At 46.8% G+C, this 13,800-nt stretch overlaps 1 protein-coding gene across 2 annotated transcripts in view; it reads right to left on the minus strand.

Moving 5' to 3' along the window:
• IL11RA (interleukin 11 receptor subunit alpha) overlaps positions 1-13,800 on the minus strand; it is a 115,039-nt gene that overhangs the window by 48,197 nt on the left and 53,042 nt on the right. Inside the window, exon 1 of one of the 2 annotated variants that reach the window (XM_032213561.1) lies at positions 5,749-5,994. The exons of the other annotated variant lie outside the window; for it this stretch is intronic. The gene's annotated coding sequence lies outside the window, so the exon portion shown is untranslated. Of the gene's footprint in view, positions 1-5,748; positions 5,995-13,800 lie in introns of those variants that run through there. 2 annotated transcript variants of the gene reach the window in all.

Raw genomic sequence — 13,800 nt, forward strand, 5'->3', positions numbered from 1 at the left:
CTCTGCTGATTCTCCCATTCCGGTTCCCTCTCGCCTGCTTTTCTCCCAGGAAGGATTCTCTCCTCTTATTTCCTCCACAACAACCCTGCAGAGTGGGTTGGGCTGTGTGATGCACGACGGCAGCCAAAAAAACCCCAATGCAATCCTAGGCTGCATCAATGGAATCAAGATCACGTGAAAGGTTAATACCACTTTATAACGCCTTGCTAAGACCCTATTTGGAATGCTGTGTCCAATTTTGCTTGTCACCATACATAAAAGATGTGGAGACTCTAGAAAGAGAGCAGAGAAGAGCAACAAAGAGGATTAGGGGTCTGGAGACTAAAACACATGAAGAACGGTTGCAGGAACTGGGTATGTCTAGTTTAATGAAAAGAAGGACTAGGGGAGACAGGATAGCAGTCTTCCAATCTCTCAGGGGTTGCCCCAAAGAAGAGGGAGTCAAGCTATTCTCCAAGGCACCTGAGGGTAGGACAAGAAGCAATGGGTGGAAACTAACCAAGGAGAGAAGCAACCTAGAACTAAGGAGGAATTTCCAAGATCACGTGAAGGGTTAATACCACTTTACAAGGCCCTGGGAAGGCCACACTTGGAATCCGGCATTCAGTTCTGGTCGCCACGATGTAGAAAAGATGCGGAGACTCTGGAAAGAGTTCAGAGAAGAGCAAGAAAGAGGATTAGGGGACTGGAGACTAAAACAAAGGAAGAACGGTTGCAGGAACTGGGTACGTCTAGTTTAATGAAAAGAAGGACCAGGGGAGACATGATAATACCAGGGTTCCAATATTTGAGGGGCTGCCACAAAGAAAAGAGGGGGGCAACCTCTTCTGCAAAGCCCCTGAACGCAGGACAAGAAGCAATGGATGGAAACTCATCAAGGAGCGAAGCAACCTGGCACTAAAGGAGGAATTTCCTGACTTTAAGAACGATTAACGAGTGGAACAGCTTTCCTTCCGAAGTTGTGGGTGCTTCACAACCGGAGGCTTTCAAGAGGAGACTGGACAGCCACTTGTCTGAAATGGTACAAGTGCTCAAGAAGGGGGTTGGACTAGATGACCACCAAGACCCCTGCTGACTCTGTTAGCCTATGCTCTAAATGAGAGTGAGGGACGGGTCTAGTCACTGGAGGGAGTCTTCATGTTTCATTCCAAAGGCCTCACGTGATTCTGGATTCTGGCTAGCAAAACACGCGCTCCTTTCCTACCACCATGTAGGACGGGGGGGGGGGGGAAACTATGGGCCCTTTATGACCTTTATGGACTTCAATACCCAGAATTCATGGCGTGGCTGGCTCAGGAATTCTGGGAGTTGGAGTCCACAGGTCATGAAAGAGTTGTAGATCCCCGGCTCTGATGTAGGAGGGCAGCCCAGTTACTCTACGTAGGAAAGAGACCAGAGGCAGCCCCTTCTCCAACTAACAAACTTTGAACCAAATGTAGAGCTGTTGGTTGGAAAAGGGGCTACAAGGGGCTACATCCCTCCGACCTTTTCTTCTCTGGCCACACATGTGCTACTCTCTCCGCTGGTTTTGTTGAGAGCAACCTGCTTCCAATTCGGTGGTGGGATTCAGCCGGTTCGCACCTATTCGGGAGAACCTCTTGTAAACTTTCTAAGCAGTTGGGAGATCTGGTGGTTGGAAGAAATCTCCTTTTGCTTTTTTCCCACTTTCCAGGGCTAATCCTGTAAGGAAGGCAGGAAGGAAACATCCTGGTGTTGTTTCTACCCTGATCTTTATTGCCCTGCTTACAGAAACCGCCTCTCCGCTTAACCCTTATGACATTGTCAGAGCTAAGGCGAAGCGCCCATTGGCGCGAGTGATGTTGAGTTGGCCACACCCACAGGGTCACATGACCACTGAGTCCCGCCCACCGAGCTGGTCATTAGGGCAGAGAACCGGTTGTTAAATTATTTGAACAATTTGAGAGAGGAGAAGGAGAGAGGAAGGGAAAGAAGAAAAGGGAAGGATGGCAGAGGGAAGAAAGGAGGGCGTGGGAGGAGAGAGGGAGAAGAAAGTGATGCATAAGGTACAAATATGTTGTATGGAGAGCAGAAGAGCCAATAATTGTGTTTTGGGAGTTGCTGGTAAGATGAATTGATGCAAACATTTAATAATACAATAGGATGTTGGCTATGTAATAGTATGCATGTGGTTATATGTTATGAAAATGAAAAAAAACTTTATAACAAAAAAATAACAATTTGAATTCCACCACTGTTCCACTCGCACGGTTTACAGCCCAAAGGACTAAGACAGATCTGGAGACGGACACAAGAAACTCCACAAGACGGAAGGATGCAAGATAAATTATACTGTGGTGCAGGAAAACATATTTCCTAAACTGTCATCTGGGGCTGGACTAGAAGACCTCCAAGGTCCCCTTCCACCTCCGTTATTGTTTTGTTGTTCTGTTCTCTTGAATTGTTCCTTTTCACATAACCATGCAGGGGTTAAGAAGATGTATGCCCGCTCCCACCCGCTCTCTGGCACACATTAGCACGTGCCACACTCTGCAAGGGCACCAGGACACAAGACAGGTGGGCATAGGGCCACCAGCTGAAGAAGGGAAGAGCCACCAACACAAGTCACCACTTTCTTCCTACCTAGCTGCTCCTGTTAACAATTTTGTTTTTCTCAGCCACAAAAATCTGCAGCTGGATTTCAAGGAGGCCCTGAAGAGATCAAAGCAAAGATGCACTTTCTCGATTTTAAGAATCTCTGCAGTGAATAAGTTTCATAAATAATCATTCTTCCAAGTGGGGGAATGTTCCACTTGAAAACCCTCCCTGCTGTGCAGCCTGGCAATTTTTCAAGCTGCGGATCTATTTAGTTGAGAGTCTTTGACCTGGCGATTGGAAATGGGCTTGAGTGACTGCACGATGGTGGTAGGACTGCCCTTTGTCCCTTTGGGAGCGTCACCAGATTTCCATGCGGTTTGCAAAACTGTTTTTTTAAGGCAGGGGTCTCCTACCTTGGCCACTTTAAGCCTGGAGGACTTCAACTCCCAGAATTCCCCAGCCAGCAAAGCTTTGCTGACTGGGGAATTCTGGGAGTTGAAGTCCTCCAGGCTTAAAATAGCCAAGGTTAGAGACCCCTGCTCTAAGGCAGTGTTTCTTAAACAGGGTGGATAAAAAAATGGATCAGTTTTTTAAAAATAAATAAATTAAAGACTCAGATGTTTAAAAATTAAAATCGGATTTTTAAATTTTAAATTGGATTTTTTTAATCAAATTTATTTTAATAAAATGCTCTTGGAGTAAAAATCTATCTAGAGGTAGTTTTCTGTTTATGATACATTCATAATTTAGTTTATTCAGCATGAAACGGAGCTGAAGATGTGTAGCATGGATGGCTGTCGATTGTGCAACAGTGGGACTGTCGGTGAGTCAACAGCAGATCAGAGGAGGAGACGCTGCGGGGCTGAGATGACAGCTGCTCTTTAAAAATTGTGATTTAAGTCAAGTTGGTTTAAACCAAGCCTTTTTGCTATTGATTTAAATCGTGATTGACAGAATTACAGAAGGAGAGAGTAGGAAGGGGCCTTGGAGAGCTTCTAGCCCAACTTGGTTTAAATCAAATCCACCCTGTTCTTAAAGCATGGTCCCAGAAGCCCCCAGGGTTCCCGAGACCCTCTCAGGGGCCCCACAAAATCAAAAGTATTTGCCAGATATTAATTAATTTTTTAAAAAAAAAAACCAATGTCACTTTTCTCACTGTGTTTTAATGCGGTGGTTCTCGGTCTTTTTCTTCACCACGGACCCTCCCTATAAATCCCTTTCGGGGCCACAGGCCATGGCCAGGGACCCCCCCCATTAACTCAACATTTAAATCACAACATTTGTTTTCAAGGCTTTGCAAACCTTGGACAAACATCACGCTCCCCTCCCCCCTCCCCAGGGTTCTGCGGATTACAGGCTGAGCACCACTGTTTTAATGCATTCAAAATATAGAGCTTTTTCATGAATAATATTTATTTCTTCCTATCTAATGGCTTTCATATTCTTATTTTTACACGATTCAATGAATACATGTTCTACCAATGAATCTATTTTGATTTTTAATACGGTAAACATTGACGACTACCTGGCCCATGCAAATAAAAACTCTGTTTGGGACCCTCCGTAATTTTTAAAAGTGGAGGGAGGGGCTGGGAGGAAAAAGTTGAATAAACACTCCTTTAGACCAACCATTTGGCTTTGCTGAGTGGTTCCCCCTCCCTAATATTTTTCCCACTGCAAAAATGTTCCCCTGCAGCAGGGGGGGGGGTGGGGGGGAATCAGGAGTCTGGAAGGTCTTTCTTTTTAAATTGAAAGGTGTAACGTTTCATGAACTGTAGCTGATGCCTTTTAATAAAATTTGCTTGCCAAAAAAGCTGCTTCCAGATTCATAGAAGATTCCAGGGGGGGGGGGGATTTCTTGCCAAGCTGCCTCAGCCCATCCTCAAAGCTTTTTTTCAAAGCATTTCCCTCCCCTTTTTCATACAATGGAGATTCAAACTGGGGGAAAGCCCTCCATAGATAAGCTCCCTGCAGTTCTTTTCCATGTCATCAGAAACTTTCTACATAGGAAAATATTTCCCAGATCCCTCAAAGTGCTGCCAGAGGAAGCCAGAAGAAGGAGAGGGGAAGGGAAGCAGGAATGGGAATTAGGGGGAGGGGAGGGAGAGAGGGGGGGAGGAAGGAAGGAAAGAGGAAAGGAAGGGAAAGAGATGGGAAAGCAAAGGGGAAGGAGGGAGGGAGGGAAGGAAGGGGAAGTCAATGAAGGAGAAAGGAAGGGCAGAGGAGGAAGAGGAAGGAATGAAAAGGAAAGGAGAGAGTGAGGGAAGGAAGGAGGTGGGAGGGAAAAGAAAGGGAGGGAGGGAGGGAGGAAAGGGAGGGAGAGAAGGAAGGGGGAGTGAAGGATGGAAACAGAGGGAAGGAGAGGAAAGAATGAAAAGAGGGAAGGGGGAAGTGAGGGAAGGAAGGAGGTGGGAGAAGGAAGGGAGGGTGGGAGGGAGGGAAGGAGATGGGAAAGTGATGGGAGTGAAAGAAGGAAGAAAGGGAAAAAGAGAGAGGGAGGAAGGAGGGAGGGAGAGGAACGAATGACAAGAAAGATAAGGAGAGAGTGAAGAAGGGAAGGAAGATTGTCTAGTGACCTCCCTCCCACTGCTTAAAGCAAAGGAGTCCGAGAGAAGCCGAGGTCGAGCGGCTCCCCCAGCCAGCCCTTCGTCCCAAGCGGGAGCCCCGACGGGAGGAGCCGGAGCATGAACGGAAAGGAAGCGAGGCGGCTCCTCCGCGAAGCCCGGACAGCCAAGGGAGCAGCCCCGTCCGCCCCGTCCAACAGACCCAACGAAGCCGCCTCTCCTCGGCCCCTTTCGCCCCGCTTCCCCCGAAGGGCTCCGCTGCCCAACAGCGAACCGGGGACGGCCGACACCTTCCCCGAGAGCCCCGAAGCAGCCCGCAGCCCCCACCCAGAGGAGACCCTTCGCCGCCCGCCCTAAGCCCGCCGAGCCTGGGGGTTGCGGCCCCGCGCACCTGCAGGGAGGGCGCCCCCTTGGCGCAGGAGCCCCGAGGCTGCCGGGGGGGGGGCGCCTTCCTCCACCCTCCGCCCCCGACCGCCTCGGCCGCCGAACCTCTCCGGCAGGGAGGCTTCCAGAGCGCCCCCCCCCCTCGGAGGCTGCAACTTTCGGCGCTCCGAGACCCCCGTCGGGGCTGCTCCCTCCCCCCCCGCCCATCCCCGGGAAGCCCCCGGCGCCTCCGCCCCGCCGGTACCTTCAGCTGCGGCTGCTCCGGCTCCGGCCGCCCAGGCTCTCCATGGCCCGCGCCCTCCGGACACGGCGGCTCTTCCGCGGGCTGCCCAGACCCGCCACCCTCCGCTCCGGGACGCCCAGAAGGCAGCGCTGCGCGGCGGCGGGCGGCTGTGCTTCGGCCGGCGCGAAAGCAGCCCCGGCAGGGAAGCGGACTCGCTCTCGCTCTCCTCCTCTCGGCCGTCCCGGCGCCAAGTGCCGCGAGCCGCCGCCGCTGCCTCCCTCCCAGGCTCCCCCTCCCTCCGGGGCTGGCGGGGAGGAGCCAGGGGGCGTCTCTGCGGGCGGGGGAGGAGGGAGAGCGCCGGGCGGGCTGCACCCAGCGACCCCCCCTCGCCCCCAGCGCAACTTCGGCAGCCCCCCCCCCCCCCGGGTCCCAAGGCCGATTCCTCCCCTGCTGGGGAGGGGCCACGCTTTGCAGCCAGGCGCTCCTCTCCTCCCCCTCCCCAGCCAGAGAAAGGCCCCCCTCTCATCTCTCTCTCCCCCTCTTTCTTTCTTTCTTTCTTTCTTCCTTCCTCTCTCTCTCTCTCCCTACCTATATCTATCTATCTATCTATCTATCTATCTATCTATCTATCTATATTTCTCTCTCTCTCTCTTTCTTCCTTCCTTCCTTCCTTCCTCTCTCTCTCCCTACCTCTATCTATCTATCTATCTATCTATCTATCTATCTATCTATCTCTTCCTTCCTTCCTTCCTTCCTCTCTCTCTCTCCCTACCTATATCTATCTATCTATCTATCTATCTATCTATCTATCTATCTATCTATCTATCTATCTATCTATATTTCTCTCTCTCTCTCTCTTTCTTCCTTCCTTCCTTCCTTCCTTCCTTCCTCTCTCTCTCCCTACCTCTATCTATCTATCTATCTATCTATCTATCTATCTCTCTCTCTCTCCCGTCCTTCCTTCCTCTCTCTCTCTCCCTACCTCTATCTATCTATCTATCTATCTATCTATCTATCTATCTATCTATCTATCTATATTTCTCTCTCTCTCTCTTTCTCTCTTTCTCTCTTCCTTCCTTCCTTCCTCTCTCTCTCCCTACCTATATCTATCTATCTATCTATCTATCTATCTATCTATCTATATTTCTATCTCTCTCTCTCTCTTCCTTCCTTCCTTCCTCTCTCTCCCTACCTATATCTATCTATCTATCTATCTATCTATCTATCTATATTTCTCTCTCTCTCTCTTTCTCTCTTTCTTTATCTATCTATCTATCTATCTATCTATCTATCTATATTTCTCTCTCTCTCTCTCTTTCTCTCTTTCTTTATCTATCTATCTATCTATCTATCTATATTTCTCTCTCTCTCTTTCTCTCTTTCTTCCTTCCTTCCTCTCTCTCTCCCTACCTATATCTATCTATCTATCTATCTATCTATCTATCTATCTATCTATCTATCTATCTATCTTTCTCTCTCTCTCTCTTTCTTTATCTATCTATCTATCTATATTTCTCTCTCTCTCTCTCTCTTTCTCTCTTTCTTTCTTCCTTCCTTCCTTCCTCTCTCTCTCCCTACCTATATCTATCTATCTATCTATCTATCTATCTATCTATCTATCTATCTATATTTCTGTCTATATATCTCTAATCTCTCTCTCTCTCTCTCTCTCTCATCATCTACTTCTAATCTCTCTATCCCCTTCTCTTCTAGAGAGACTTTGAGCACCATACAAATAAAATGTTAAAAACATAAAAAGCTGAGGCTACAGCCACATTCCATGCAGGGAGGGGCAGGCTGCCACCCACCAGGTGCGCTGAAAAAAAAATCAAGACAGGCAGGCTGCGGTGATCCACTTAGCAAGCCAGGCAGCCTCCTTTTGGCAGGATTAAAGAGCCGCCTTTCACCAGGAGGGTCCCAATCCAGAGCGTTAGGATTGCCACTTAAAATCTACTGCGTGACCCAAAGCCAAGCGCAGGACACGGCCCAGATGTCTCAGGGAAGTAGTAAAATACTCCCCCCCCCCCAGGGCGAGTGCTGCGGATCCTGAATTTAAGTCCTGCATTTGGGGCCATTGGCGCAATGAAGCCAGACAGAAAAACAGCCCAAGAGCTGGGATGTTTGCCAGAAGCCACCTGAGGGATGCTGGCACAATTGCTGGGCAAAGAAATCTCTACTCCTTCCTGCATCTCCTTCGAGTACTGAGCATCCTAAGTCCCACTCGTTTCTTTAGCCTCTCTACTATGCCCCTCCATGCAGCAGAGGGGGGGGGCAGACGCCTCACTTCTAAAGGACATTCAACTGCCAGGTGCAGAAATGCGGGGGGGGGGGGGGGGAGAGGAGGTTCCATGCAGGAGGGGGGAAAGAGAATTCTGCAGCAAGCATGCATGGGCAGCCCCAGCCCAGCCTTATGGGTACCTGGATTGGTTTCTGAAGGGCTGCAGATGCAAATCTAGCCAGCAGGCAGGCTGCAGAAGGGGTTTTTAAAAAATGTTTATGTATACTTCACATTTCTTAGTAGCCGCCCATCTCTCCCTCCGATTCCCAGGAAAGCTAGAAAGATCATTGTTGAACTTGAGGAGTTTGGGGAAACGATAACGGAGGACAAAGGTGGAAATAGAGGGACTGTTTCCAGGTTTTCAGAGATTAGCAAAAGAAGAGAGCTGGAAGGGACCTTGGAGGTCTTCTAGTCCAGCCACAAGCAGGAGACCTTATTCCATCCCAGACAAATAGCTCTCCAATCTCTCTTTAAAAGCCTCCGGGGATGCAGGACCCACAACTTATGGTGGCAACTTCTGTTCCACTGATTAATGGTCCTCCCTGTTAGGAAATTCCTCCCGAGTTCCAAGTTGCTTCTCTCCTTGATTAGTTTCCATCCGTTGCGGCTTCTCTTGCCAAGTTCAGGGAAGGCTGTTTTCTTGCTCTTTGTGAAATGCAATTAAGCAGCTGACGGATACGTATTATTTGCATCTGGACTGTGTAGCATTTAAAGTGCTTTATATTACCCTCCCGGTTACCTTCACACAGCAGCACCCTTCCCCAGGTCAGAGGAAACCCTCTCCGGTGCATTCACACAACATGGGGTGGGGGTGGGGGTTTTGTAGGGGTTCATTTTCCTGTCCTTATTTAGTGTCAGGTGCCATCCCTCCCTGTTGGGCTGGGCCGTGACTCAGGGGGCTGTGTGGATCCAGAAAACAGGACGACAGGCCTGTAACCAAGTTAAATCTGCTTTCCTGGGGCCGCAATTGGATTACTTTAATCTTTACAAGGAGGCCTGGAAAGGTCAGCCTCCTTAATCTTCCAGGAGCTGCTCAGATCCCTCCTGCAGACATGGAAGGCAATAAACCCCGTCCAGACCTCAAAGGCAGCCCTGCCCACCCACCCTCTGCCCCTGGAAGGGTCCGGTGGCTGCGTGAAAAACACACATACACCCCCCCACCGCCCCCTGAGCTCGTGTAGGGCTGTTAAAGAGCAGAAGCGGGATCAGAATTTCTGTTGTTAAGCAGTCGAGTTGTTGAGCGAGTCATGCTTTGGTTTTATGACCTTGCTTGCCAAGATTGTTAAGCGGATCGCAGGATTGTTAAATGAGTTGGTGGCCCAGCCTTTGAATTCTCATCATGATCATGGTTATGGGGACGCTGCAATGGTGGTGTTGGTGTTGGTGGGTGGGGTGTATTTCCACATCTATTTGGGATGCTCCAAGCAGGAGACCCTCTCTTTGGGCAGAAGGCAAGACCTGATTTTGGGGGAGGGTCTCTCCTGAGATACCCCTTAAATAGGGGAAGGTTTGGACCTCCAAGCTCTTGGCAATTCCAGGAAGTGACAAGAGCCCCATTGAAAACATGAGAATAGCGTAGCATAGAAATGGGAAAGAATAGAATAGAAAATAGAATAGAATAAGAAATTAGAATAGAATTAGAATAGAATAGAAAAATAGAAAAATAGAAAAATAGAAAAATAGAAAAATAGAAAAATAGAAAAATAGAAAAATAGAAAAATAGAAAAATAGAAAAATAGAAAAATAGAAAAATAGAAAAATAGAAAAATAGAAAATAGAAAAATAGAAAATAGAAAAAAGAATGGAATGGAATGGAATGGAATAGAATATAAATAGAATAGAATAGAATAGAATATAGAGTAAAAATAGAACAGAATAGATTAGAATAGAATATAAAATATAGAGTAGAAATAGAATAGAATAAAGAATGGATTAAAAAGGGACCTTGGAGGTCTTCTAGTCCAACCCCTTGCTTTCCTCTCCTTATAGAGTCCAAACCGCTGCTCAGGGGCATCCTGACAGGACAGAGAGACCCAGCTGGGCCTTGCACCCCAGGATCCCTCTTGGCCCCCACCTCCTTTCTTCCACGCAGCTGCCTCCAAAATAAGCAGCCGGCTCTCCTGCCCTCGGCTGCCCCAGGAGTCCCTCCCGCATTCCAGGAGTGCAAAAGAGCCCGGGCAGCCAGCAGAGAGCTGGCTCTGCAGACAAAAGGCCCCTTTGGTCTCCTTGGCGCTCCAAGGGAACGTTGGCAGGAAAACCAGCCTGGAAAGGTGGGGCGGTGGAGCAGGTTCGGGGACCGCCTGGGCCATTTCACCGCTTCATTCCCAAAAGGGAGGAAGCCAAACCCGGGAGAGGAGGGGAGCCACCCCCACAGCAACTCCAGGCAGAAGGAAGATTCCAGAAGGGAGAGAGGGGCTGTTTCAGCTATAGCTGCAGAGGGTTAGGGGCAGTGGTGGGATTAAATTTTGTTTACTAGCGGTTCTGTGGGCGTGGCTTGGTAAGTGTGGTGGGAGTGGCTTGGTGGGCGTGGCAGGGGAAGGATACTGCAAAATCCCCATTTCTTCTCCATCAGCTGGGACTCCGGAGGCAGGGAATAGATGGGGGCGGGGCCAGCCAGAGGTGGTATTTACCGGTTCTCTGGACTACTCAAAATTTCTGCTATCTGTTCTCCAGAACTGGTCAGAACCTGCTGAATTCCTCCTCTGGTTAGGTGGTACCTGGGTCAATAGCAGTAACTATGGGAGGCATCTTGGAGTCCCATTGGACGAACACTTACGTAGGAGCCAGCCGTGTGCTGCAGCTGCCAAAAAAGCCAACACAATCCTTGGTTACATTTATGGGACAGAATCACGTGAAGTGTTGATACCACTTTATAAGGCCTTGGGAAGGCCACACTTGGAATCCTGCATCCAGTTTTGGTCACCAAGACGTAAAAAAGATATGGAGACTCTAGAAAGAATGCAGAGAAGAGCCACAAAGAGGATTAAGGGGCTGGAAGCTAAAACATACAAAAATGGTTGCATGAACTGGGTATTTCTAGTGAAAACTACTTTGCACTAGACTAAACACATCCAATTCCTGCAATTGTTCTTCACACATTTTAGCCTCCAGCCCCCTAATCATCTTTGTTGCTCTTCTCTGCACTCTTTCCAGACTAGGGGTGACATGATAGCAGTCTTCCAATATCTATGGGGCTGTCATAAAGGGGTCAATATATTCTCCAAAGCACCAGAAGCAACAGATGGAAACTATTCAAGGAGGGAACCAGCCTAGAACTTAAGGAAAAAAATCCTGACAGTGGGGACAATTAATCAGTGGAACAGCTTGCCACCAGAAGTTGTCTGTGCTCCATCACTTAAGGGTTTTTTTTAAAATTACTTTTAAACAAACAAGAACAAACAAAAACGTAAAACACACACATCCTTCTTCCATTTCACATAGCGTGTCGTTTTGTTACAAGATTTTGTGCGTCCTTTCCATGGTCACCACTTGCAATTATATATCGAGTCACAAATTGTTAATTTGGTAAACATAAGATACATTATTATGTGTCAATTTTTCAACTATGATTATTACTCCTTAATTTTAAACAAGGTATTCTAAATATTGAATCCATACATACAACATCATTTTGCATCAATAATTCAACTCCAATTATTATTCCTACATTTTAAACAGAATATTATATATATTAAAATCATATACCCATTACATCGTTCTAATCAGTTTAACAATGCTAAACCCTTATAGTATTGCATGTATCATTCTATTATTCTTAAAATATAAAAAGTTCTCCCACTTTTCCCATTACCATGATTTTTTAATCTAACAATTGATAAAACAAATCCCAAACCTTGTAAAATTATTCATTTTCTTGTTCTCTAATTTCAAATGTCAATTTATTCATTTCCGCACGTTCCATTATTTTTTGAATAATTTCCTCCTGCGTTGGTATTTTCTCAATTTTCCAATTTTTTGCAAATACAATTCTAGCTGCTGTTAAAACATTTACAATCAAATATTTCAAATCTCTATTATATATTTCTTGTATAATTCCCAATAAAAAAATCTCTGGAGGTTTTTTAAGAAGAGACTGGACAACCATTTGTCTGAAATAGTACAAGGTCTGCTGCTTGAGCAGGGGGTTGGACTAGAAGACCTTCAAGGTCCCTTCCAACTGTATTATTCTGTTAGAGTTTCCCAATCTTGGCAACTTTAAAACACTTCATGGCTGGTTGGGGAATTTTGGGAGTTGAAATCCACGTGCCTTAAAGTTGCCAAGGTTGGACATCCCTATTGGTAACGAAGCAGAGAAGAAGAGATTCCAGCATGGAAAAACAAATTAATTCCAAGCGAAGATGAAATAATAAGAAAGGTTTTGGATTGTGCTGAAATGGACAAACTAACCAAAGAAATCCATGGAAAAGAAGAATCAGAATTCTACCAGATATGGGATAAATGGTATAGGTGGATGGAGGAAAGAAACAAAAATCGATGAAGGAATATAACAAAACTCAAAAAATAATAGTTATGAGTAAAATAAGAGGGTTAAGAATGGTGAAATCCTAATGAAATACAATAGAAGGGGGAAATAATATAAGGTGAGCGGTATCGATTGATAATTGCTATTAGAAAGAACAGGAAGCTCCTCTTCGTATTGTATTGTGTAAATGTGGTATACGTCTAAGGTTTTTTTGTGTGTATTTTACATGTTTGTTAATACACACACACACACACATATATTTAAAAAGAGATTCCAGCAATGAAGAGGCAGAAACTTTCATCAGTTTTCCAACTAAATGAAAACATGTCCAAGAATTGTTTTGTTTCTAACTTTGCAAAAATATAGCCAGACTTCCTTGGGAACCCCCTTGTGAGACCCCTGGGGTTTAAATATTTCCCAGTTTGTTCATTGAAGGGGCCCCCCTTTCCCCCCCCCCCCCAAAGAGCCCAGGGCCTTTGACCCTCCCTGCCCACCTTCTGGATCTATGCAACTCAGTCATAACCCAGGACATGTGCAGAATCTGAACAGATAATTAGCCCTAACTGACCTTATCTCATTACTTCAGGTAGGCCTCAACCCATGACTGTAATTGGGACAGTTCTGCGTCCAGTTTTGGTACCAAACTATTAAAAAAAAGTGCAGAGAAGAGCAACCAAGGTGACGAGGGGACTGGAGGCTAAAACATATGAAGAATGGTTGCAAGATGGTGGCTAGTCTCATGAAGAGAAGGACCAGGGGAGACAGGATAGCATCTTCCAATATTTGAGGAGCTGCCACAGAGAGGGAGGGGCTCAAACTATTCTCCAGAGCAGTGTTTTTCAACCTTTTTTGTGCAAAGGCACACTTTTTTCATGAAAAAAACCTCGAGGCACACCACCATTAGAAAATGTTAAAAAAATTTAACTCTGTGCCTATATTGACTATATATAAAGTAATTCTCCCACGGCACACCTTACACTATGTCACGGCACACTAGTGTGCCGCGGCACAGTGGTTGAAAAACACTGCTCCAGAGCACCTGAATGCCAGACAAGGAAGAATGGATGGGAACTGACCAAGGAAAGAGATTCAACCTAGAAATAAGGGGGAATTTCCATATAGTGAGAACAATCAACCAATGGAACAGAAGTTGCCTTCAGAAGTTGTGGGAACTTCATCCCTGGAAGCTTTGAAGAAGGGACTGGGCTGCCATCTCTCAGAAGTGGTGTAGTAGGGTCTCCTGCTTGGGCTGGGGGTGGGTGGGTGGGGTTGGGCTAGATGACCTCCAAGGTCAACTCTGTTAATCTTCCAA

The sequence above is a fragment of the Thamnophis elegans genome, chromosome 3, assembly GCF_009769535.1.
Source record: "Thamnophis elegans isolate rThaEle1 chromosome 3, rThaEle1.pri, whole genome shotgun sequence".
Taxonomy (NCBI): Eukaryota; Metazoa; Chordata; class Lepidosauria; order Squamata; family Colubridae; genus Thamnophis; species Thamnophis elegans.